The following is a 27,522-nucleotide window of genomic DNA, read 5'->3' as shown; positions in this document are numbered from 1 at the left end:
GTTTCCGATACTTAGTTAGGTTATTACTATATATTAGGATATTGTTAATATAAGTAGTACAGAAGATATCTAGGTAGGGGCGTAAGGTGTTATTTACGTAATGTTAAAACGAGCTTAGAGCATTTGCGAGGCTAAATAGCGTCACTAAGTATATAAATAATCTATACTAAGTACGAAATATAGTAAGCCATTTATCTCCTTTTACTATACGGAGGCAGTTAAATACAGAGATAATATTAAGCTTTATATAGTAGCGAGCCTTACTTAATTAGTTTAGTGTCTCCTATATTAACAGAATCGGATATTAGTTTTTAACGGTAACGGCGTTAAGAGCTTGGTAGTCTACACAGAAGCGTAAACCGCTGCTAGGTTTCTTAATAAAGATTACTAATACAGCTATAGGCGACGAGCTTGCTCTAATAAATTCTTTACTTAGGTTCTTATCTAAATACTTTTATAGTACTTAGAGTTTATTTTAGGACATCCTGTATAAGGGTCTAAATCCGGGCTACTTTCCTTCTTTAAGTATAATCTTATAGTCGTATAGTTAGTGCTCCGATAGCTTATTAGCTTCTTTTTATAAGAATATATCTAAACGGTAATAATACTCTACTGGTACCTTGTGGCAGGGTTAATATACTTCTTTAGTGCTAAGGCCTTTTTAATATTAGCTATAGTAACAGCAAAGATCGTATATTTAGGTTTCTTAGTGAGTTATACTAATAGAGTAGCTCTAATTATGTGGATATTTAGGGTTCTAAGCTCGCTTAGATCGTCCATAGTTTCTTATTTAGGTTTAGGTTTAGTATTAGGTACGGAGTTAATGTTAGATTCGGGTTCGGGTTTTTTAAGTATTCTTTTTATTATAGGGTACTAGTCTTTCTGGTAGTTTTATATGCTAAGCTTAAGCTTCTACTTAGTTTAGGACGGTATAGTGCTTGGTAATAACTTATAGAATTTAGTAGAATTTTCAGATCCTTGGTGGATGTTAGTAGAATTCGGTAGAATTCTCATATTGGTAAAATCTGGTAGATTCCTTAGGCGCGAAGTGGATATTAGTGGAAATCTTAAGCTAGTAGATCTTAGTGGATTTCCTAGATTTTAGTTCGGGGTTAGAGTAGTAAGTTATAAGGCACTTCTGCTTATAATAGGAGGCGGTAAATAAAAGCTTAAGGTTATTTCAATTAATGGTTACTTTATATAGCTTTATCTAGGGTTGCCTAAGAATTACTAGGTAACCTAGGGTGGTAACAAAAAGCCTAATTAGTTCTTTATGGTTTAGGTATTAGAGTCTTAAGTATACTACGTGGGTAATTTAGCCTAAGACCGTGCGTTTACTATTAAATCTAAATACGTTAATATACTGGTTAAGGGGGGTTAAGGTAAAACTATTATCTTACGCGAAGATCTTATTAATAAATCCTATACTACTAGCTCCTATATTAATTAGGACTTAAGCATTAACCTATTAATTATTCTGCTAAAAATAATAGTTAACGGTTATGCTATAATCCTAAGAGTTAGAGTTCGTGACATTTAAAGCATTTAACGAGACCCTAAGGCAGAGCCGTCCTAGAGAGCGACTTAACTTTAAAACATACCTTTTAGTAGTAAGCGGGAAGGGGTTCCTATAGGACGTCGGTTATAGCTTCGCCCTTATAAGTAGTACTTATTAGATATAGGGCTAGAACCAGATAAAAATTGGGGACGGTAACTGGTAAATTAATGCGGTAAATGGCTACTAGTGTTAGCTATTCGCAAGTTATTTTGGAACGTAGGTAAGAGGACGAGATAGTATTTTAAGATATAGTCCTTACTTCCGCACTTAAAGTAGAGGCCTAGCTTAATGCGTCTTTCTTATTTAGGTGACCCTAGTAGGGCGTACTTTAGGGTTCCAGTGTTAATATCTATGGCGTTAGGGTGCTTAGGCTAAGATAATAACTTAGTAAACGTTTATGGGGCTGTTATATTGTATTAAGGAGCGTGTTTCGGTGTTAGGCGTAGTATATTATTATACCGTTTGTTAATAACATTTGCGTAGGTATTAAGGGCTCCTAGTAGGTCTACGCCTATTAGGGAGGTTTTTAGTTTAGGGCTTAAAGATTTAATAAGGCTATTAATTAGTACGGAGTCGTTCTAGCCTGTTTCCCTTACGTAATGGTTAAATTTAGAGAAGTATATTGGGAAACTTTTCGTTCCTTAAGCTATATAATTTATCTTTCTCTAAGCAGTAGCTTAGTAGTTTAGGTTACCGTATAAGGCTTTAAGAAGTACAACTAGGCTTTATACTAAGTTTGGCTAAAGAGGTTTAATAAAGTTAGCTACCTCTCCTCTTAGTTAACTTAGGGCGTAATAGAGTGAGTTAGCTTCGGTTAGGTAACGGTTAGTATTACTAGCTAGCTTATTTTTAAGCTAGCTTAGAAATAATTAGAGTTCTTATTATTTACTAGTAAATACTAGGGGATCTAGTAGTCGTTCGGATTGTTTTAGTATAGTAGTCGGTTTGGGGTAGATAGCTATTATAGGTTTAAGACTCTCGTTTCGCATATTTATCTCTAAAAATAGCGTTCGGTCTTAGGGGCCTAGCGTGGGCATCTTAAGGGTGCGGACTTCTTCTTAAAGGTCCTTAATTAATTGTCGGTGTTAAGCTTCTTATTCGGCTTATTATTAATTTAAAGTAGCTTAATTTTATATAAGGGCGTTTATAAAAGACTTCTATATCTCTACTAATTATTCTTAAAGTGCGGATATAATATTAGCGGCCGTTATAGGAGCTTTGAGTTTATTCTATATATTAATAGTAGTATAGGTGGTTAATATAATATAGTATTACGGAGTAAGTATAAGCGATAATAATATATATAAACTGTGTAAGGAAGTTAAAACGTTGCGTAAAGAGAGAAGGTAGGAAAATGGGAAGAAAGGGTATATATCGTGGACTTAGTTGCTTAGTCAATACGTGTATAGAGCAGAATAGGATTTAGGTAGTAGTCCTAGTAGAACTTAGCAGGATTTAGTAGAACTTAGTGGAACTTAGTGGAATATAGCAGAATGCGGCAGGTTGCCGTTAGATTGCCGCAGATTGCTATTAAATTGCCGTCTTGTGGTTAGTCTTTAGTTGCTAAGTCGGTGGAAACAGGTGGACGTGTATAAGGTGTTACGGGGGTGTCCCGTGACAAGCATATATATATAGACATATCCTTTTCCACCTTCTGCTCCTTATCTTAATATCTAAGTCTATAGACTACTAATTATACAGGCTTATATACGTTCTTTACGGCACTTATACCTTAATGAACTAAGTCGCCGTAATAAAATCTATCCTTATTATTAAAGATTAAGTATAGTAAACACCTATAGAATAAGGAGGATAAAAAAGATATAAAGGTGTCTTTAGGCAGCTATAAGTACTATTAAGGTAACCCTTATAGTATAGATAAATTAAACTTCTTTTCCTAATAACAGCAGTAACGAGAGGCTTATACTATAGTTATATAATTACTATATTAGGAAAAAAATCACTAGCATTTAATTTTACTTTTCTGCCATTTTAGCATTTTCTAGCATTTAGCTGCTAAATGCGGCATTTATTACTAAGTATTAGCATTTAGCCGCTAAATACGGCATTTATAATTCAGTATTAGCATTTAGTTGCTAAATGGGGCATTTATAATTAAGTCTTAGTATTTAGCTACTAAGTGCTAACTATAAGATTACTAAACATTTATAAAAGCATAATTTATATAATTTATTAATATTAGTAAGTATATATAAAAGTATAATTTTGTTAATTTTAATATTAATAATATAATTTTATATTTTATATTTTATATATACTTTATTAATATTAAGAAGCATAATATAGGTAATAGGGTTATAATAGTTAGCTACCGCCTTTCTAATTGGGCTTACTATAAGAATAGTTTAGAATATTAAAATACTGCCCCTTTTAGTAAGTATACGCAGAACCGTTATATATAGAGCCGTGGTATAGAGCTTTTATATATAGAGCTTTATATTAGGTCTCTGCTATATTCCTAATAGCCTCTATACATGCCTCTGCCAAGTATACCCCCTATATAGCCTATCTTATTTTTTACCCTTCCTTCCTTATATCCTCCCTACTAGGGAGGCACTAAAATAGCAGCTAGTAGAGAACTGTTACTAGAACTAGACAACCGTCGCTAAAACTAGACAACCGTTGCTAAAATAAGATAACGACCGTTTGAACAACTAGCTAGCGAATACTATACATAATTTAATTAATTAATTAATTGAATTAAACCAGAGCTTTAATACTAGCCCGTTATTAAATCAAATCAAGGCCTCTTTAGAAGGCACTTTAGATAACTACTGTTTAAATATATAGCTAGCGAACGGCTATATAGAACAATTTAAATAAATTAGAGCTTTTAATTAGGCCGACCCCTCTTTTAAATTAAATTAGACACTAATATAGGTAAGTAAATAGGTAGGTAGGTAGATAGATAGGTAAGTAAGTAGGTAGGTAGGTAGGTAGGTAGGTAGGTAGGTAGGTAGGTAGGTAGGTAGGTAGGTAGGTAGGTAGGTAGGTAGGTAGGTAGGTAGGTAGGTAAGGTAGGTAGGTAGGTAGGTAGGTAGGTAGGTAGGTAGGTAGGTAGGTAGGTAAGTAGGTAGGTAGGTAGGTAGGTAGGTAGGTAGGTAGGTAGGTAGGTAGGTAGGTAGGTAGGTAAGTAAGTAGGTAGGCAGGCAGGTAGGTAGGTAAGTAGGTAAGTAGGCTAGTAGGTAGGCAGGTAGAAAAAACCATCGCTATATTATATTAAATTATCTAAAATAAATAAAAATTTCCTAGCCTTATAAATAGCTTTAAAATAGCCTTTATTTATCTAAAATATACTACTAACTACGCAGACTAAGTAAATACTATTAAGTGCGTGGGATAAGTACTTAATAATAACTGCATGGGAAGAGTAACACTTATCTATTACTTAGAGTAAGACATATAGAATGCGCGAAAAGGGCATTATATGTTAATTGCGCATTAAGTATAAAAAAAACTTAAGGCACTACTTACCTAGGTAGCCGTAAATAAGCAATTAGCCGCAATATACCGCTAAATGCTATAAAAATGCTGGTAATTTTTTTCCTGACGTAGCTAATCCTATTTAACAAGATTTATTACTAACGGCATTAACGCTTTTAATAAATTAGATATAGTAGTAGAGTTAGATATAATAGTAGAACTAGCTATAGAATTAGTAGACGCTATAATAGTTATAGAGTGCTAAATAGGCAGTACTGCCTTTTTCTATATTACCAACTATTGCTAATAGTCGTTTTATAGTGGATCTTATACTAAATATAAGACCTTCTTTAGTGCCTTCTTTACGGAACACTTTATCTAATTTTACTCTATTTTCTAAAACGCCTACTAGTCCTTCCTATCTACTCTTAAATATATCTTTTACTAGCCTACTATCTAGTAACCCCACCTATAGCGATATTAAATAATTAAATAGTAAGCTTAGCGCCTTTATTAAATAGCTATAAAGCCGTTATTTAGCTTTTATCTACGCCTTTATTAAGCGGAGTTAATTTTAGTTAATAAGTACTATACCTTTAAAATGCTTAAGTGTACGCTACTTAATAATAATATAAGCTATATAAAGCTATATAGGGTTAGTTTAACATATATGCTTATTAATTGCATAGTAGATAACTTAGAGGACTTTAGAATAGATTAGTAACGTTATAGTGCTATAGTAAAGGCCTTACTTAACGTCTTAATTAGTAGGCGCTCTATATAATAATAGACCTTATCCTTCCCTTTATCTACTACTTAATTCCTACCTATAAGAAATAGCCTTTTGCCCTTTTATTAAATCCTTATTACTTTACTATATAGTTTAAAAAGTCACTAAAGTTATTCTATAGTTTAGCTTTAAATTAATAAGTATATAGCTACCGCTTTAGGTTATAAAAAAGCCTTAATTAGATTAAAATTGGGTAAGTAAGGAGGAAGATATTTAAGTTTAATACTAGTAGTATTATCGAATTAGCGCGCCTATCCTTTATAGTTACCACATACCTTATTATAATAGATTAATATATTATTTATTACTAGGACTAATTAAGGCTATATATAAGTAAAACCCTCATGCTTTATCTATTAAATAAATATTTACCTATTAATAGAGCATTAGTATATTAACTAACTCAGTATATAGCCCTACTAGATATACGCTAACAGTAAGCTCTATCTTTTAAATCTCTTTAAATCTAATATTTCTTTAGTAGGCTTATTAATAGGTACTCACCTATACTTCCAATCTATTGTCTTCTTATTATAAGCTAATTTATTAATAAAAATATACTAATTGTACCTGTAGCTATAGGTTTAAATAATCTAGTTATCCTTTAGGCCTAAGTTACGTTATTATATAATTATTCTTATAGCCTTTCTACTCTATCTTCCCCGCCTTAATATAGCCGGTAGTATACTCCGTTCCACTATTATATTATATTAATTATATAGAAACTAGAGCATCTCTTTAAAATAGGCGTTTAGACTATATAAGAGGTATTTAAAGAGGCCTTAAAGTACGCGTTAATAAACCAATATTAATAATACCTAATGTTATATATCTAGAGCCTTATCCGTAAGCAGTAGCGGCCTACTACTTACCTTAATTAGTAGATTAATCTAGCTATATCTCTTTAAATTTACCCTTTAGCGTTAAAGAGTAGATTAAAGAACGCCAGTCTTAACTTTTATATAGAAATTGTCGTTGCTAAGGTTAATTAGAGCTTATATAATCGACTTCTATTTAATTAACTAAGTAGGTTTACCCATAGCTTTAAATATAAGGTAATAGTAAGGTAATTGGCGGTAGTATGCGCGAGTATAGAAAAAGGGTTTAAACAGGTAAGGATTTGGCAAATTTCTGTTTTAATTATGGTTTCTATTACGGCACTAGCAGAAAGCGGCAGCTATAGTAGACGTTATGGTAGACGCAGGGCTCACGTAACTCTTACGTGACTAGGGGATTATATATAACTCCTCGCGTTACTGCTTATCCTTTCCTTTCCTTTCCTTTTCTTTAGCTTTAGATTCTCGTTTATAGACAATCCAATTATATAGGCTTGCGCGACCCTTTTGCCGTGCTTATATCTTAATTAACTAAGTCGCTAATATTATCTAAAGCTTAAACCACTCTTTCTTCCTAAGAAGGAACTTAAATATATCTATAAGACCATAAATAGGACCCTAAGGACATCACCAGGACTAAGGAAAGAACCTAAAGGAAAAAAACAGAACCCTAAGGAAAGGACCTATAAGACACGCACAGACCAGAACCCCTAAAGAAATTACCCAGAATTACCTAATACCCTAGCACTATGCCACAAAACACAGCAGTATTTAAAGCAGCTGTAGGACCTACAAACACCTTAGATAAGGAGATAATTAATATCTTAACCCCTCAAGCGGAGCTTATAGCAGCTAATGCCGAAATTAAGCGGCTACGAGAACTGCTCGAAACTAGAGACACCCCTATATTTAGTGATAACCTATTAAACAGACTCGCTATAGTCTTTAAGGCCCTAGCCCAATATATAGCATTAGTATTGTTGCGGTCCGCGAAGGTTATAGATCCCCTATTGCTTATAAATGGAGCCGACCCTACATTTAATAATTGGAAGCTTTAATTACAGGATAAGCTCGAAGTTAATGCGGACCACTTCCCTACTACTTAAGCTAAAATGGCCTACGTCTTTGGCCGTACTGGTAGAGACGCCTAGACGCACCTACGTCCGCGATATACTGCAGACTTAGCAGACCCTTTCGTCTTAGAAGAAGAAATGATTAACTACCTGTCTTCTATCTATAAGGACCCTTTTAGGGTATAGAATACCCGCCTTAACTATAAAAGTCTAAATATAAAAATAACGGAGACCTTTTTGGCCTTTTAGACCCGCTTCTTATACCTAGCTAGATAAGCCTAGATTCCCTAGGAAGACCTACTGCCAGACCTCTTTAATAAGCTTACCCTAGACCTAGAGCGGGCCGTACTACTAGCTTTTACTACTATATAGACGTTAAAAGAACTTATAGACTACTGCCTGGCTATTAACTAAGGCCTCTATTAAATTAAGGCACGAGCTAACTGGATAAAGGCTAGGAATCCCTTAAATTAAGCTATAAGCAATACAAGAACGGCCTATAATACCCCAGTACAACCTATAACGCCTACTATACCAGCCGCTAACCTAGCAACTAGCCGTACAGCTAGCCCTACCGCGGGCTAAGCGTTTACTCAGCCTACCTACAGCGACCCCTATATATAGGCCCTTAGCAATTAAGGGGCTTACTTTTTATGCGGTTAAAAAGGCTACCTAGTAAGGAACTACCTAATAAAGGCAAAAGCAAACAAGGTCCTATTAATTTAGGAGGATAGCACAGAGTTGGAAAAAGAGGAACTTTAGAGGAAGACTCCTCTCTAAGGTTAAAAGGGATTAATATGTTATATGTTAATCTAGGTTAGCTAGTTAGTAGAAGAAGCTGCATTATCCCTTATACTTTATTTCGTAATAGATACTAAGTTTTAACCTCTACCTTAGCTAACTTAGGAGTAAATACCTTTACCTTAATTAATATAAAGTGCGCTATAAAATTAGCTAACTTTTTAAATATACCTTTAGAAGAACTACCTAAGCCAATTCTAATTTGTGGATATAACGGACGGGTAGGGCCTCCTATTACGACAATCTTACGGATCTACTTCCGCGTAGACGGATAAAAGTAATATAATATCCCCTTTCTTATTACGGACCTTAGGAGCTACGATATAATTTTAGGGAGGAAATGGCTAGCCTATTTAGGCTTATAGCTTAACGTACGAAGCAGACAGCTTATCTAGCCTAAAACCTTACCCCCAACCCCTTCTTTTATAAAAGAAATTAGCATTATAATAGAGAACCTTATATAACCCCAGATTAATACTATCTACTAGGCTGATGCTATACGTAGAGACTAGGCTTTTAAGAAGGATATATAGCTTAACCCGCAACGGATCCGCATACTACGCCGCCCCTAGACTTATATTACGCCACTTACACTAGAGACCTAGGAAGTTAGTAGTGACCTACCTAAGTTCCTAATAGAGAACTTAGGCCCTACGCAGCTATAAAGAAAGGCTAGGAATACCGGACGCTATACTAAACTAATAGACTGGAAGGATAACTTATGGAAAATAGAACGTAAGCTAAGGAAGATTGTAAACCTTATACCGTAAAATACGGCCTAATAAAAGTCTATAAAGAAACCTACGGACCTCCTACTGGTTAATATCTACTATATTAACGCCGTAGGATTCTACTAGAACTTAGTCTAACCTAATACCGTTGCCTTTACTACTAGTTTATACGAAATTAATTAAATAATTAAGGAAAAGGAAGGCGAGCTTAGTAGATAGGAAAGTGAGCTTATAGACAAGGAGCTGGTAGAATAGAAACTACCCCATTAGTACCGAAAGTTTAAGGACGTATTCTCTAAGGCAGTATTTAATATGCTTCTACCCCACTAATTATATAACCATAAGATTAAGATTAAGCTAGATAAGGAAAATATCCTTAGCTATACCCCCCTCCGTAAACAGTCTATTGCCAAATTATAGGCCACTAAGTAGTACCTTGTTAATAACCTAGTAAAGGGGTTTATTAAGCCTAGCTAGGCCCCCTTTACCTCCCCTATTCTCTTTACTAAAAAGCTAAATAAAGGACTTTGTTTCTATATTAACTACTATAAGCTTAATAATATAACCCGTAAAGACCGTTATCCGCTACCCCTACTTAATAAGACACTAGCCCAAATAAATAGAGCTAAGATATTTATAAAGCTTAATATCTATTAGGCTTTCCAACAAATTAAAATAAACCCTAGATTTATAGATCTTACTACCTTTCGGACTTAATACGGATTATATAAATATAAAGTACTTCCTTTTAGACTAACTAACGGACTAGCAATATACCAACAATATATAAACGATGTTCTCTTTAACTACCTTGACGACTTCTATACGGCTTACCTAAATAACATTATAATTTACTCCGAAAATAAGCTAGAATATAAGGAGCACGTCTATAAGGTCCTATAACGGCTCTATAAGGCTAGTCTCTAAGCTAATATTAAGAAGTTGGAATTTAGCGTGAAGCGTATAAAGTACTTAGGGTTTATTATTAGTACGGACGTAATTAAGGCAGACCTAGAAAAGACGGCCGTAATTAATTAATGGAAACTATTACGGACCGTAAAAGGGATATAGTTATTTTTAGGCTTCTATAACTTCTACCGACGCTTTATTAAAAACTACAGTAGGATTATTTAGCCCCTTAGCCGCCTTACTATAAAGGACCAGCCCTTCTACTTTAACACTATATATAGGCAGGCTTTTAATAAACTTAAAAAACGGCTAGTCTCCGCTTCTTTACTCGCCTACTTTAACCTAGAATAGCCCTTAATGCTAGAAATAGATGCCTTAGATAGTGTTATTACTAGCGTTTATTCCCAGAAGCAGATAAACGGAGAATAGTACCCTATTGCTTACTACTTAAAGACTATAGTAGACGCTAAGCTAAACTACCCGATCCACGATAAAGAAATATTAGCTATTATCTCTAGCTTTTAGCACTGGCGAGCATAGCTAGAAGGGACTCCTAAACCTATTTAAGAAGTTTTAGATTATAAGGCCCTTAGAATATTTCATAATAATAAAAGCCCTTATAGCCCGGTAGGCACGCTAGGCGGACGTCCTATTCTAGTTTAACTTCCTAATTATATATAGGCTAGGCGCCACTAACCGTGCGAACGCTTTTATAAGACGTAAATAGGACCTAAATAACTAGATAGCTGCGAAGATCTTATTATAGATCTAAACGCTACTATAACTAGAGTACCTTAACCCTTAGATACGGAAAGAACTAAGTACTAAATCTTTAAGCGCCGAGATATGTCCTATTAACCCTATGGAATTTGACCTTATTAATAAACTACTATAAGTAAACCGTACGGACCCTTCTCTATAGGAGTACCGCGAAAAGGCAAAGGATGTTACTAGCCTATAGTCCCTTAAAAATGGACTACTTAAGCACTAGGAACGGCTAGTAGTAGTAGAAGAATAGAACTTATAAACCTGTTTTATTACCGAAGCATATACCTAGGTCTCTACGGCCCACCCTAGAAAAAATAAGACCCGTAAGATTATTAGTAACCGTTACTACTGGCCTAAAATAGTTATAGATATTAACCGTTATATACGGAACTGCAATAACTACTATAGGTCTATAATTCCATAAGATAAGACCCTAAGACTATTAAAGCCACTCCTAATACTAGAGTGCCCCTAGTAGTATATCTTTATAGATATTTATAAACTACCAGTAGACCGTGACGGGTACGATATGGTTATGATCTTAGTTAACTATTTTAGCAAACGCCCCTTCTTAATCCCCTATTATAAGAATATCAATGCTAAAAAGGCGGCCTAACTATATATCTACTACATCTACTAAATTTATAGACTACTAGATACTATTATATCAGACCGCGGACCGTAGTTTATATTAGCTTTCTAGAATAAGTTTACTCAGATCCTAGGAATTAGGCTAAAGCTTTTTACGGCGTACTACCCCTAGATAGATAGTTAGACGGAGATTATAAATTAATACTTAGACCAGAGACTCCGGCCCTTTATTAACTACTACCTCTAATAGACTACGCCTAGGCGACCCTACCTTATAACTCTACGGGATTTGCACCTATCTAACTAGAAATAGGGTATTTACCCTAAATAAGCTTTAACTAGGATAGGCCAGAAGGACCACGGACTGTACGCGAGAAACTGTTTTATAAGGAAGCCTAGTAGTACGCCAAGCGCTTAGAGGAAGCTTAGATGGTAGCCCGTATAAATCTGGAAAAGGCCTAAAAATTAATAAAACAGCAGGCAAACAAGTATAGGCGCGAGCCCGACTTTACCGTAGGTAATGTAGTCTAGGTTATAATAAAGAACTAAAAGACGGAACGGCCTAGTTATAAGCTCGATTATTAGATGGCAGGACTGTATAAGGTCCTTAAGAAAATAGGCAACTCGTATAAAGTAGAACTCCCAGATTTGATTAAGGTTTACCCTATCTTCTTACTGGATAAGCTACAAAAGGCTACAAACGACCTATTATCTGGATAAAAGAACAAACCCCCCCTGCCGATCAGGGTGGGCGAAATCCCGTATCAATAAGATCGATACGATACGCGAGATCATATCATATCATATCATATCATATCGATTGATTTTTTTAATCCGCTACTAAATAAGCGAGTAATCTACCTTCCCTACTAATTAGGTATCTCCTTTCTACCCTCTATTTATACTTTTCTTTATATAAGATACTATAAAATAAAATAAAAATAGTAAAAAAGAGAGGAGATTGAAATTAGTAACTTTTATTTATTCCTTATTATCCTTTAGTTCCACGATCCAATCCTTACCCTCTAGTACTCCCGCTGCCGCCACTATAGGCTAAGAATTTTTATTATACGACGAACATCGAGCTCCATAATCCCGCCACTTATAATTTCTATAGCACCCACCATAGAACCCTGGGAGACTCCGACACTCAGTAAAGGGGTAAGGGCCTTCTAGACGACGCGGAGTCGCTATATAGGCCTTACAGGGCTAGCGTTAATTAGCTCTCTACCTCGTATAAGTAATATAGGTTACTTACAATTGTATTTAGAGATTTACGGCTCTAAATTAGAATTGCATTTATATATAAAGGCCTCCCCATCTACACCTGCTTCTCTAATACCCCCCCCCACCCAAGCCTCCATATTAATCGCCGGTAAAGCTTCTACCCTCTCCTACCTATCCTAAGAGTAGTTAGTTATATAGGTATATTATACGGAAAGGAGAGTTTACTTATAGTATGGCAATATTGCCAAAGAATCTCTTATACGGTAGGACGGGAAGTGTACTAGATAATTATATTTCCCAATTCTCAATAAAGGACGACGTCGGTGGGATTTAAACTTATAATCTATTAAGTTTAAAGTTAGTATATGTTTACCTATGCCACCTATACGCCTTTAGTGGTTACCTTTTGCCTAAAATTATTTTATTTATATATCTTATACCCCTACCCTTAGTGTTATACAACATATCTCTTATATACCTTTCTTCGTACGACTACTATATTCCTTTTAAAATTCCACTCCAGTGCCAGCTCTTTATACACTCTGTCTTCTTAAGGTTCTATAATCTAAGCTACATTCTCTCCTATAATACTATACAACGCCCTCCTAAAAATACTCTCTCTGGTTCGTCACTTATAGCTAAAATTAAAAGTACCTTTCTTATAAAGAGTAAAAGCCGCGGCTAGCGCTTTATTTGTTATTCTTAAGACTACCACTAAAGTAAAGAAACTTTAATTTCGTACGGTACTTTAGAGCAGTAGTTATTATACTTATCCTGGCTTGCTAGTTAAGTAACCTTTTTATTTAATTTATTTATAATTTGATTGTACTTATTAAGTTCCTTAAACTTATCTTGTGATAGCTTATTATATAATATTGTTTAAGAAGAGGTAATAGGCTTCTCTAATTCTCGGTATGTTTCCTAGAGCTATTAAACCTTTAGAAATATTATTTTTTACCACTCCTTCTTCTAAAATGTCTTAATATACTTTATATAACGATTTGGGTGAAGAATAAGTGTAGCGGCGTAAAGAGGGGAGTTATTTATTCTCTAGTAGTACTTGTTAAACTTCGCCTATATATTCTTTACTTAAAGTAAGAGAGCTTTATTTAGTTTAAAGAGTGCCTATTATATAATATTAGCTTTATCTTAAATAAAGTAACTAGGAGAAAAGATATATAAGAGAGTTCTCCATATGTTTAATAAGTACATCTATTATAAAGAGTACTCGATTAAGTGTTATATAATCTCCTTATATCTCTAATGTTGCACGGTAGAATGGCTTTAGAAAGGTGCATATTATACAAAGAAGCTACCAGTCTTATGGCGAGATATGATCCTCCTTAAGCGTATTAAAGTTGCTTTTAATATAGTTATTAATTCCTAACTTATACTTAAGTGAAACGCTTAGCATTTAATACTAGCTATTCCATCTTATACGATTATTAAGTAAAACTCGTCTTTTAACTAAAGTTTTAAACTTCTTTATACGACTTGCTAAGGTATAGAAGTATACTATAATATTATAAAGCTTACCAAGTGGGCCTATTGCTTAGAAGGCCTATTTCTACTTAATCTCTTCCTTATAACTTCGCTCCTTTCCGCTTATATTATTCCTTTTATATAACTCTATAGCCTTAAGTTTAAGAGTATCTTTAAAGAGGAAGGCCTAGACGGTAAGATTAATAGTATACCCCTAGCAGCGGATACGTTATTAGATAAGATCCTAGGTAATATCCTTATTATTAGCAGGATACTTATAGATTATACAATAAAGAGTATCATTTATTATAGAATTATCTGCAATAATAGCTCTAAGCTTTTATATAATCCTATACTCCTCTAGGACTAGAAAAAGAGTATTCTATTATTTGGCTTTACTATAACTAGGTACCGTACAAAGGGCAAGAAAAGCTTTTATCCGGTTTTCCTGGCTATTAATAAAGTGGGCGCAGACTGTAAGAAGAAGGTAGTTATTTAGGGACGTCTAGATATCGATAAAAAGATAAATACTTATTAACGCTAATTAAACTCTTCTTTATATAATATCTTTCTATAGCTAAAAGGAATAGGTAATTATTTAAGAAATTTCTATATATATTGTTGTTATTAAATTGGATAACTTTAGGTTAAGAGCCTAACAGAAGACATAGAACTCTTTATACTCTATAATCCAAAATAGAAGGTTTTATACAATAACTAAGTTAACAAGAGCTTACTAGATGACTTCCTTATTTAAAACCTTTATAAGGATTATAGAATTAACTTCGTCCGTCCTAAATTTTAATACTGTTTATGCCTAAAGTCCCTAAAGCTTTTTAAGCGCTTACTCCTTTATACGAGTATGTCACGGGACGGGGGCAGTGGCTACAAAGCGTATATATTCGAGAAGTCTACAAAACGTTACGCGATCAATTGTAAGGGTCAAGGGCGTAAGGAGGTAATATACCTACGCGTAGCTGACATAAGCTGTATGTAAGGTGTATGTAAGAGCACGGGGCTCTCCTATAGAGGCCCCTATAGTGGGGTTCCGTAACACTATCCCCCCTCTTATAGAGGCGGAGCTCCGGCGACGCTGTGGTTACTATATATATATAAAAGGGACACTTAAGGTATAGAAAAGAAGAAAAGGGGGGTATCGCTAAAGGCTTAAAACAACGTTATGTAATAGGGCTTGGCATCTAAAAATCTAACCAATTAGATAACTTTAACCGCCGGTTAAAGTTCCTAGACATCTTAATAATATTCCAGTTACGTAATCGCACTTTACCACAATCTAACGGTAATCTAACGGCAATTTGCCCTTATATGGCAATATACAACGGTTTAACTCTATAAAGGCTCCTATAGAGGATTAGGTATAAAGTCTCTACTTAGGCCTAGTTTCTGTAGGTTTACGTAGTAAAAGTCACTAATTAGATCCTTTACATTTTTAAAGTCTTCCTATAGTTGCTATTTTGGCTAATTTATATCAAATCCTATATATATAGCTCTATAGTAAAGCCATCGTCCTCTACCTTTACCAAAGTATTTAGAGTTAATAATTCGTTTAACGGTCCACTCCTTATAGTTCTTATCTTTGTTCTTATCTTAGATTAGTACTAATAGGGGTTTAGGCTATATCTACCCTAGTAAGGGGTTAGGCTAATAGAGGTATAGTAGCTATAGGTAAAATACGGGCTATATCCCGTAGGTAGCTAGGGCAGGTAGGAGTTCTAGCTTATATACGGCTCCCCTATTAATAACTCGTTTAATTAAATAGGGGCTAAGGTTCTTATAATTAAGTGACTTTATAGGCCTCTATATAGAGATATTGCGTATATTTAGCTATACCTAATCGCCAACACGCATCTCCGGTAGTGGCGTTCTATAATAGTCGGCAAAGTAGGCCTACTTTGCTTAAGCCTAGGCCATTTTTCCCTTATAGTAGTCAAGTAGGTTTTTTATATAGTCTATATACTAGTTAGCAAGTAGTATTTTAAGGCGTTTTCTATATAGCAGTTTCTTATTAATAGGTTCTAGTAGCTCTATACCAGATTAGGGGTAATAACCCTTATTCGCGAAGAATGGGGTAAGTCCTATAGTGGTTAAGACGTAATTATTTGCTGCGAATTTACCTAATAGAGGTAATCTACCTAGTTATTTTAACTATAGGCGACTACCTATCGTAGGTACGCTTTTATACTAGNATTAGCGTTTTCCNGTTACNNAGNAGTTTTATANTANAAGGATATANANATCTTAACGGAGATGCTAAGGCGTTAGCAGATTCGTCTCTATATATTAGAGTTAAATTATATACCTTAGTTGGACGTAATCAAGTTAGGTAACCTATATAGTTGGTAAACTTTGCGGAGAAAGGCGTTAGTAACGTCGCTAACAGCTACGCCTTTAGTTAGGACGTAGTGGCGCTCTTTTATAAGTTGGTATATTATTATAAGGATGTTCTTATAGGTACGGCCGTGTCGTTTATAGGGTAGTAGGTTAATAACGAAATCTATAGCGATATCTGCCCATCGTCGTATAGGTACTAGTAAAGGGTATAGTAGTCCTTAGTACTTTATATTAAAGGCCTTAGCGCGCTTATAACTATAGTAGGCGCCTATAAAGCGTTTAACTAAGTCTATTATTTTTAGCCAGAAGTAATATCGGTTAAAAAGCTCGTAGGTTCCTCCTCTACCTAGATAGCCGCTTAATTGGAGGTTATAGGCTATTTAGATTAGTTGCCGTTATAAATTTTCTAAGTTAGGGATAAATAGGCGGCCTCTATAATAGAGCCTATTCTTTTTTACTTTTAAGGCTACTATATTAATCTAGCCTAAGCTTTAGAGGTTAATAGGTAGTATATAGGCGCCGGCGGTCTTTATAGTAATAATTTAATATAGTAATAGGTTAATAGAGGCGTTATATACCGTAGTAATAAGCTTATTAATTTTAGGAGGTAACTTTAGTTCTATGGTATAAAGCTAGGGTACAGTTAGCTCTATTATAGGTAGTATACCTAGGGCCAAATTTTATACTTTTAGAATTGTCTATTGTTAGAACTAATTATAAGGGTTATTTTTAGACTAAGGAAGGTCTTATAAGCGGCATATTAGGCTATTAGGTTTAGTACCTTATACTCCTAGTCTATATATAATTTTAAAGTTAAAACTAAAGAGGAACTCGTTCCAACGTGCTTAGTATTAGTTTAGCTACTTCGTAGTTATAAAGTACTTAAGGTTATAATAGTCCGTAAGGACTTTAATTAGCTAGTTAGGCTCTACTAAGGAGAGTTCTAGTTAAAATTCTTTAAACGCTTATACAATTATAAGGAGTTCTTTATTATAGATCTTATAGTTACACTCTTATAGTATAAGCTTAGACGAGTAAAATATAACTAGGTAAAGGAAACCGTTATTACCCATCTAAGAGAGGACGCCTGCGTTAACGTGGTCTAAGGAGTCGGTTTTAAGGTAGAGTTGTCGTCCTAGTATAAAGTAAGCTAGGATAGGTGCTTTAGTAAAGGCATTTTTAAGGTCTTAGAACGCCTTCTCGTATTCGGGCGTCTAGGTAAAGCATAGGTACGTTTTTCTTCCTTTTATAGAAAGGCCCTTCGTTTATATTATTGCTATAAGTAGTGCTACTACGCCTAAGAAGTTGTATATAAATTTCTAATAGAAGTTAGTAAAACTAAGGAAGGCTTATACGTCCTTAATATAGTTAGGGGCTTACTATTTAGTAATTATGCGTACCTTCTTAGGGTCTATACGGATACCTTTAGTGGTAATAATTAGTCTAAGGTATTTTACTTCTATAACTAAGAATTTATATTTCTTTAAATTAATATAAAGTCCTGCGTCCCTTAGGCGCTATAGGACCTTTTAAACGTGTTTAGTATACTTAAAGGGGTTATTACTATAAATAAGTATATCGTCTAGGTACGCAGGGCAGAAGTCATTAAGGTAGTCCTATAAGGCGTTATTAATATAGCTTTAGAAGGTGCCTAGACCGTTATATACGCTAAAGGGTATAACGGTATATTTAAATTAGCCAAAGCGCGATGCAAATATGGTTTTCTATTTATCACCTTCCCATATTTAGAGATAGTTAAAGGCGGCGATAATATTAAGCTTAGTATAGATTTTAGCTTAACTAAGCCGCTTAAGGGTCTTACGTATAAGCGGTACTGGGTATCAGTTTTTAATCGTAATAGCGTTAAGTCCTCTATAGTTAANNTAGAATNAAATACCTCCTNNTAGNTTCTTAGCNAGAAGNATAGGGGCGGCTNCTAGTAATATNCTANGACGAATAAATCCTTTATTAAGGTGCTCGTTAATATACTTTTTTATAACTAGAAGTTCGTCTTTTAATATTAAGTAGGGTCTCTTATAAGGTAGCATTTTTCCTTATTTAATTGTTGGTATGCTTTAACAACGTATAGAATATATATATCACAATAATATGTACTATACGGTGTTGTAGATAGATGTTATCTTCCAATACAAAGAAGGGTGAGGAACTTAAGGTTCCTTACCACGCTAGTGCCGCGGTAACACGTGACGGCAACTTGCCTTACGTAACGGCAACTTGCTACATATAGCGGCAATTTGCCTCCTATTACAATGCAATATATTCTAGCTATACTAGGTGTACTTTAGAAAATGCGGAGGACTAGTATCCTATAACTGTGCAGTTTAAAAATCTATATATACACTTCTCTTTCTTTTCTTCCTTCCTTCCTTCCTTCCTTCCTTCCTTACCCTATGCCTTTATATTAGTGCTATTGTCAGTAGCACGTTCTACCCATTCTGCTATCTTTAACTCGATTTGGTTTGTATTAATGAGTTACTTAAGAGCTAATAACGGTTTGCTTTTAGTTATAGCGTCCATAGGGTTACTGTCTCTATTAATCCACTTAACTTTAGCTATTTCGCGTCTTTTATATAACTAACATAGGCACATAACATCAATTATAAGTCTCTTCTCCTGTGTAGTTCCTAGTTTAATAAGGCATTCGTAGATTAACTTTAAATTAGTGTAAAGGATAAGCGGTAGGCTGATGTTAAGTTACAATTTGACTATGGCCTTAATTACAGCGCCAATGTTAAAACTATGGGCCATAGCATATAATTCGGAGGCTAGTACGCTTCTAATAATTCTCTTGCACTTAACTAAGGACTAATAGACGATGTTCGCCTTATTTGATGAGTTTACTAGTACTAGGATATATCCAATCTATAATAAGAGATCCTTATTATTTATAAATAAGGAATTAGTGAATATAAGTAGTTATAATGTCTCTATGTCAAGTTTAACAAAGTTTAAACCTCTTATTAGGTTCTTAATTTGCCACTAAATCCTCTTATTAAGCAGTTTTGCGTCTTTCTTATTAGGGTTAATTACCTGGGTAGCGTAGGATAAATTAAAAGAAGCTTTAGGCTGGTATATGGACGCAATATAAGCTCCTCTTACTTATTAGGCGATGTATTAGTCCTTAAGTATAAGTACTATGCGAATAGTGCCTTTAGAACTAGTTATTATAATAGCTTCCTTAATATTAATAAGGGTTAAGTTCTAGCATTGGCGCTCCTATATAAGCGTAATTATATAATCCTATTGTCGGATAATGCCTCCATTAAACTTAATTAGGTATTCCAGCGTAAGTTATTCGCGTTCCTTAGTTAGGAACTTAGCTTTTTTAATCTTCTCCTGTTCTAAAGCTGTAAAGACTAAGTTAGCTAGTAGGAGGGTGTTATTAGTCTCTAAACAAACTATTCTGAAATTTGTAGGGTTATTAAGGTGGAGTAAGTAGGGGTTATAGTAAGTCTTAAACAAATGATTGCCTACCTTAGGAATGCCGTATAAAGGTCTAACAACCTTTAGAATTGTGCTTTGTAAGACTCTAAGTGCTATACTAAGTTTAAGAGGTGCCCTAATATAGAAGTCTCAATTTAGTCTTATAGCTAATTGTATATAGGCCTATAAAATATCTTATAAGTAAAGATGTGTGCTATTATTCTAAGTTATGGCCGTAATATAGAGAATAAGGCGTTAGCTAACTCGTTAGATTATAGGTAATTAGGTTAATATAAGGTCTTTTTCTAGGTCATTATATGCCTGTATAACTAGTCTTAACTTCTTAAAGGCTTTATTAGAACCGGGGTTCTTAATCTCGTTAATAAATCTAGAGTTAAATACTCTGTTGCTTTATGGTATATCTTTAGGGTTAACCAGTTCGAAAACTCCTTTCTTAAGTAATCCCTTAATTTCCTTCTGGCGTGATATTATAAACTAATTGGACTTTATAAGTTGATTATTGTCCTTATCTTATAAATATATTAAAATGTTCGCGGTATTAGCTTTAATAGGGTACTTACGTAGTCTACCTTTTCTACGCTTAACGGGTTAAGGTCTAGGCTTAGTTTAAGGTAGGGGTTTAGGTTTAGTTTAAGGTGGTTCGCTTTTATTATCTTCTAGTTACGTATCCTCTATAATCTTAGGGTCTACCAGATATGGTTTTACGACTATACTACGGAAGTTAGTGGGTCCGTAGGGAAGTTGTATAGTATAGGTCTTATTTTTAATGCTAAGTAGGTTATACGGACCAGACTAGTAGCCAGGTTGGCCTGTAGGTCCTTTTCTCTATACCAATATAGGTGAGTTAAGTGGTAGGTTATAAATTGTAGTTATTTTAGGTCTGTTGCGCATATTAAGGGCATCTGCCACTTAGCGCTTAGCTCTAAGCTTCTTAACTTCTTCTATAGCCTTTTTAAGAGCTACTGCTTATTGTATAACTATAGGGTTAGGTACATCGGATTCCACCATACGTAGGTAAGCTCTAAATACTAGTAAGGTGGGTATAAGACCGTTAGGGCCTATAGAATCGTTAATTGCTTTAAAAGCTATTTGCAGGGCTATATCCTTACTAATATCTAGTAGTTCTGCAGTAATAATATGGTATATACAACGGAGGGAGCCATAGTAGCGTTCTACCATTCTAACTAAATTATGGGCTTTAACAGGTACACTTCTTATAACTATTCCAAATATTATAGCGTATTATTTAAATTCCTTGCTTATAAAATTCTTGCCTATATTATGTGTAATAATATTAGGAGGTCCTAGGTATATGTTGATCTAGTATATTTATAATACATCCCATATATACTTAGCGCTAATATTTTATAGCCATCTGCTAGCTTAAAATCGTATTCCTTCATTAACAATATATAAAAGGGGTGCGCCATTAATATACATAATATTAACCACGATTAAATAGTTAAAATTAATATCATTATATAAGGTAAATCTAAATCTACTAGGCGACTTTCTATATTTTTAATAATGGTAGTAGTAGCGTATAAGATAATCTAAGGTCTTACTGTTAACATCATGCCCTAAGCGTTTAAGTATTTATATAAGATGCTTAGCTAAAGGGTAGCTAAAACGGCGATGTAGTCGCTTTAATTCTACGTCGGTAAGGTAGCAGGGGTTTTATTTAAATAACTTAGTTAAATAAGTACATAGGGATGTGTTTTAAAGTAGAAAAGGGTGGCCAAAGTAATATATGACGGGTACTTCGCTCCGAGGGGTAATTAGCATATTTTTTAGGTTATTATAGTATACTTGTAGGTAATCTATATCTGCTAAGTAAAGTAAAAATAGGGTATCGACCTTAATAATATAAAACTCGATTATGCCAATTAGGGTAATTACTTTAGCTAATTTAATTAATAAGGTTAATCTAATGCCAAACTGTACATTAACCATGCCTTATATGGTGGTATTGAGCTGTATATTAGTATTAAGTCTCTAAAATGCCAAGAATTGGCTATATCCTGCTATAGATCGTTTAGATGCTTTTATGTCAATTATTATACCTATAAACTTATCTATAGTATAGCGGGACGTGAATATAGTTGCATTGTAGGTAAAGGGGTCCTAGTCGGTTATAAGAGGTACTATATTATCTATGGTTGTGACTAAATAGCTAAAGGCTTTATTAGCTAGGGTGGCGGCTATAAAAATCGCTTTCTGCTGTTCCACTTGGCCGAGGGAGGTATAGTAGTAATTAATATTTAGTTGTGAGTTCTTGTTAGTTGCCTTATAACTTACATTAATAGTTAGTGCTTAAAAAGCTTCCTTAAGCTCTTCTTCTGAGTTGGTATTGTTATCCTCGTAATCTATAATATATTGGTTAAGTCGTTTCTTAAATCGGTTGTTGAATTTGCCAAACCTATCTCTATTAGCAGTTCTAAACTTAGCTTTAAACTCTTCTTACTCCTCCTTAGTATGTCTCTATAAGCGATATCCTTCCCTATTATATACAAAGCAACGTAATTTCTTTCGGTTGCGGTTATACGGAGGGTTATTGCGGTTGCTACGGTTATAGTTATTATCTCTTTTATAGAACCGTCGGTCTATAAAGAAGGCTTATATCTTCTCTATATACTCTTTCTTATATACTATAATAGACGATTAAAGTTTATTAATAAGGGCTCTAAGGTTGTCCGGTGGGTTAGAGACTGTATATCTATATGCTAGTATTCCCTAATAAGAAGTAAAAATTTTATTATAAAGGAAGTCTATAGTGTGTAAGGTAGGTTTAAAGCCATACTATAGTTAACAAAGTCTATAGATTAACAATTAGAGATATTCGCTTATTAACTTATCTATATTTCCTGCTATTACTATTATAAGTATAATAGTGTTCTACTTGTCTAGGTTCTTGCATTGAAATCCTAATCCTTTAAAGAAATTCTAAAGGTGCTTATAAGCTTTAGCAAATGGTAGGCGGGACAGTTGGTTTATATAGAAGTGGTCTAAAGCTAGTCCTTTTAGCATAGTAGGGAATGCCTTAAGGTAGGCTTCTTAGGGTACGTCCACTTAATTGCAGATGTTATAGAATATTATTAATTTATAGTTAAGGCTTTTATTTATGCTACCGTATTTCTACTCCTCTATATATATCTTAGCTGCATTCGCAATTTCCTTGCCATAGCCAGTCATAGTAATAGGGTGGTTCTCCTTATCTGTAGATTGTACGTAGAGTTACTATATTATTACGGGTTAAGGCGTAGCAGATAGTATAAAGGTGGACGTAGTCGTAGATTAAGGTATAATAGATGGTATAAAGGTAAAGGTAGTTAGTATACCGGTTGGTTGGGTTACGGTAGCTTTAGCTTATCGTTACTCCTCTAAGGTACCCTCTATTATGTATACCTTAATTGATCTTAATAACGTCGGTCCGTACTTATTATTAGCTAATTTAATTATCTCTCTGCTCTATTTAGTTTGGTCTTTTTTTTATGCTATATTATATAAAGACTAAGGGGGCCGTCGAAAACGGACTCTGCACCTGTACGTGGTGACGGCTACGAACCTGGGTCTTCGAAGTTCAGACCCAGAGCCAACGCAGAGACGTTGCACAGCGCGTGCAAGTAGGACCTGGTGGTTGTATGCGTCGTGGGGCGTAGTGAAAAGTTTTCACATGGGATGGTGAGATCTCGAAAACCACTACTGACGGTACCCCTTCACAATACAGCTACTAGTTCTCCTATTAAGCACCTGTGTAATCCAACGTGGATAATGGCTCTCAAAAACATCCCCCGACCCCCAACAGAAAGCATCGACGACCTCACATCGACGAACGAGCGATCGCGAACGAACGAGCAACGAGCAAATATACGGCCCCTCCTAACCCCCAGGGCGATCGCCCGCGGAGCATGCGGTCACTCGCCGTTATTTCTACCGAATACTACCTAGCAGCCTGGATTGCGACCCACGGTTTTCCCTGTCTCCTTTCGACGGAGTGGTGACCCTTAGGAAGGGCCTAGCTGGGGCCTAGGCACAAAAGATACCCAAATACACAATATCCCGCTCGCTTATCAGTATTACGGTGGTTAGAATGGATGAATCCCCCTTACGCCTTCGATGGCCCTAGGGGGGGGGAGGCATGGCGTATATGGCAAAGGTCTACGAGAGATAGCATATAGGGGATGGTTAAGATACGGAACACAAAGTATACAGCAATCGATTGGCAAGGCCTAGCTAGGGCGTAGTGAACCCTAGCTTTGGATAAGCTAGAGAAGGAAGCAGTGGTTCCCAAGGAGTTCGAACACCTAAGGAGGACAGGACGTAGCTGTAGGCCCGCAGGGCCGCTGCTACGGACGGACATGGCAAATCAGGGGTTTTTCATCCTACTGAGGTGGCTCAGAGGGTTTTTCCGTCCCCTATATTAACAAGGGTTTTCTTCTTGTCAACTTATAAGTTTCCCTTGTGTACAGAGTAGTCTGCGTGGGCCTAGATAGGATCCGTATCAGACGTTAATTAAAGATCTTACTACTATAAAGACTAAGGGAGTGTTTTATTTTATTTGTGGTTAATATTAACCCATACTCCTCTAATGTTTAGGTAGTTATATAGTTGATAAAGCTAGTATAAGGGGATTTACGTAAAGATATTAACTATAAAGTCCTTAAAATCTCCCTAGAACGATTTTTAGAGTGTTAAGTTAAGCTAGTTATATATCTCTGTGTATAGGTACATCTTACATTATAGTTAATCAGTTAGTTTATCTTTAAAGGCTTCTATTAGGTTAATCCTATTTTCCTATTTAGCTACTTTTTCTTTCTAGTCTTTCTCTATTCCTAACATCTTATTTATTATATATTGTTTAGGTAAGTAAGGGTAAAGGTAAGGGTGTTTAAAAGGTAAAGGTAGGGGAATAGTTAAGGAGGCGGTTAAGGAGGCGGTTAAGGAGACGGTTAAGGGGATAGTTTGAGTTAATTAAGTAGGGTAAAGTGCTCTACGTAGTAGTTTTCTAAAATAGATAGAACGAGATATCTAGAAGTCGTTGTGGATACTAGATAAGTACTCCTAGGTAGTTTCTCTTCTTCTCTTTAACTGAAATAGGCTAATATAAAAGGTAGATAAGTATAACTATCTTCCAATCTGCTGCAAGGTGGACAGTATAACTGTCTTCTAAGCTATTTACGTGTTTCCTGATCTATACGCGCTCACTAATTAGTATTAGTATGCTTTAACAACGTGTAGAATATATATATCACAATGATATATACTATACGGTGTTGTAGATAGATGTTGTCTTCTAATACGAAGAAGGGTGAGGAACTTAAGGTTCCTTATTACGCTAGTGCCGCGGTAATATATAACGGCAACTTGCCTTACGTAACGGCAACTTGCCACACATGGCGGCAATTTGCCTCCTATTGCAATGCAATATATTCTGGCTACATTAATATTAATAGTATAGTTATTAGGTTAATATAGGGGGAGTATATCTGCGCTCTTTTATAAGCATATATTAGTAAAGTTATAGTACCTCTTAGGGAGGAGCTTACGGAGTTCTTTGTTAGTAAGTCCTTTTTTAAGCTTTATAAACTTCTTAAAGTCTAAAGGTGAAAGTCCATAGAGTTTTATAGGGGCGCTGTCTTCTAAAAGGTTAACTATATCTATCCTATTACTATAGAGGACGTAGTCCTATTCTTTATTAAGCTTATATAGTCGTAATTAGGAAGCTATAGTAATAGTCTAGCCTTTCTTATATGTTATATAGTAGAAGGCTAGGGTACTTATATAGTGGCAGTTAGTTATAGGTAGGGTAATAAGGGGTTCCTTAGGTTAATATCCTAGGGAGTAAATAGAGGTGGCTAGGCTATGCCCTAGGTAAGTCTCTCTACAGTATTTAGAGTTAAAGGTTACTTTTCTCTTCTTCTAGTTAATGGCGGGGTTATATTATTTAAGCTAGTTTATTCTAAGGATAATAGGGTAGTTAGTAAGTAGTGTAATATAGGCCTAGAGTTCTTCCTGGTGCCCATTTATATCTAGGTAAAGTTATGCTATATAGGTAATCTTCTATACGGTATAATTACTATTAGCGAGTTATAGGGCGCGGGCTTTAGTAAGGGGTAAGGTANGTAGGTTATAAGTNCGCNNAAATTAGGTATCTATAAATTTATTAGTAGCTCTATAATTAATTATAGAACAGCTTTTATATTATTTTTTAGTAGTAGTTCCTATTATAGGTAAAACTATCTATTTCCGTCTATTTATCTTTATAGAGTTATCTATTAAGTAAGCCAATATATAGATCCCTCCGTCGTTAGGGCGTCCTAACCTGCGACTTAGGGCTAGAACTTAGCGTTTTACACTTCTATATCCAACTCTACCGCTATTACTACGTCTTTATTTTATATAATAGTAATATATAGCAATATATTTAGTGTTTAGGGTATTAAGTTAGGTATTAAGCGGCGGCTACTAAACCTAGCTATTAAGTAGTTTAGGTTATTATAATAATAGCCTTTTTAACGGCATCTATAGCAGCGTCCTAGTTTTTAGAGTAGCTCGCGCTCTCTATCTAGGAGTTTTTATAGAAAGGTTAGTATAGAGAAATTAATATTAGTTCTAGTAGTACTTAAGGTAGTAGGCATTAGTGGCTTAGTATATATAGGTTTAGTAGGCCCAGAGGGCTTCTATAGAGAGGTTTTTAGATAAAGGTTAGCAGTAGCAATCTAATTTAGTTGTTATTTAATCTTCTATAGAGCTACTACTATATTATAAACATTGTTATAGTTGTAGCTAGCGGCTGCGTAACTAAGGCGATAAGTAACTTTTTTAAGGAGGTCCTCCTAGTCTTTAGTATTATCTTAGGCGAGGGTTCTAGTATATTTCTAGAATTTAATATAGAATTTATTAAATAATTCGGTAGGGCTTATCTTTAGGGCATGTAGTTTAGCTTAGTTGGTGGCTAGTAGGTTATAGTTACGGTATATTAGGTTAAGATTATTAAGGACTTCTTAGTAGAACTACCACTTCTAGGGGCCACTAGTCTCCTATTAGGCGAAGAGTTTATTAAACAGTGTACCCTTTATTTACCTAATAATATAGCCGATCTTAGTATCTTCTATAGGAAAAAGGTAGGCGCTCTAAGTTAGTTTTTTACAGATTTATATCTTCTAGTAGCTATATTCCTTGCGGTCTCCCTAAAAGACTAAGGGATTAGGGTAGCGTATATTAGACCCTATAGTAGCAGTTTAGGTCTAATTATTATAGCTTTTATTATTACTACTTTAGTAGGGGTTTCTATTAGGTAAAGTTGCTTAGCGCTAGCCCTTTATTAAGCGTTAAGTAGGTAAAGTTACTAGGGGCGTAGAGACTTAGGTGGCGTTATATATAGTAGAGAGGTATCTAGCGCTATTATAAATGTGCTTATTAAGCTAAGATTATAGGTATTTAATTATACCTTCTCTTTTAGTAACCGTAGCAATTAGTGCAATTTTAGCCTTCT

The sequence above is a fragment of the Cenococcum geophilum genome (genome assembly GCF_001692895.1).
Source record: "Cenococcum geophilum 1.58 unplaced genomic scaffold K441scaffold_106, whole genome shotgun sequence".
NCBI lineage: Eukaryota > Fungi > Ascomycota > Dothideomycetes > Gloniales > Gloniaceae > Cenococcum > Cenococcum geophilum.
This window is presented reverse-complemented; position numbering follows the sequence as displayed.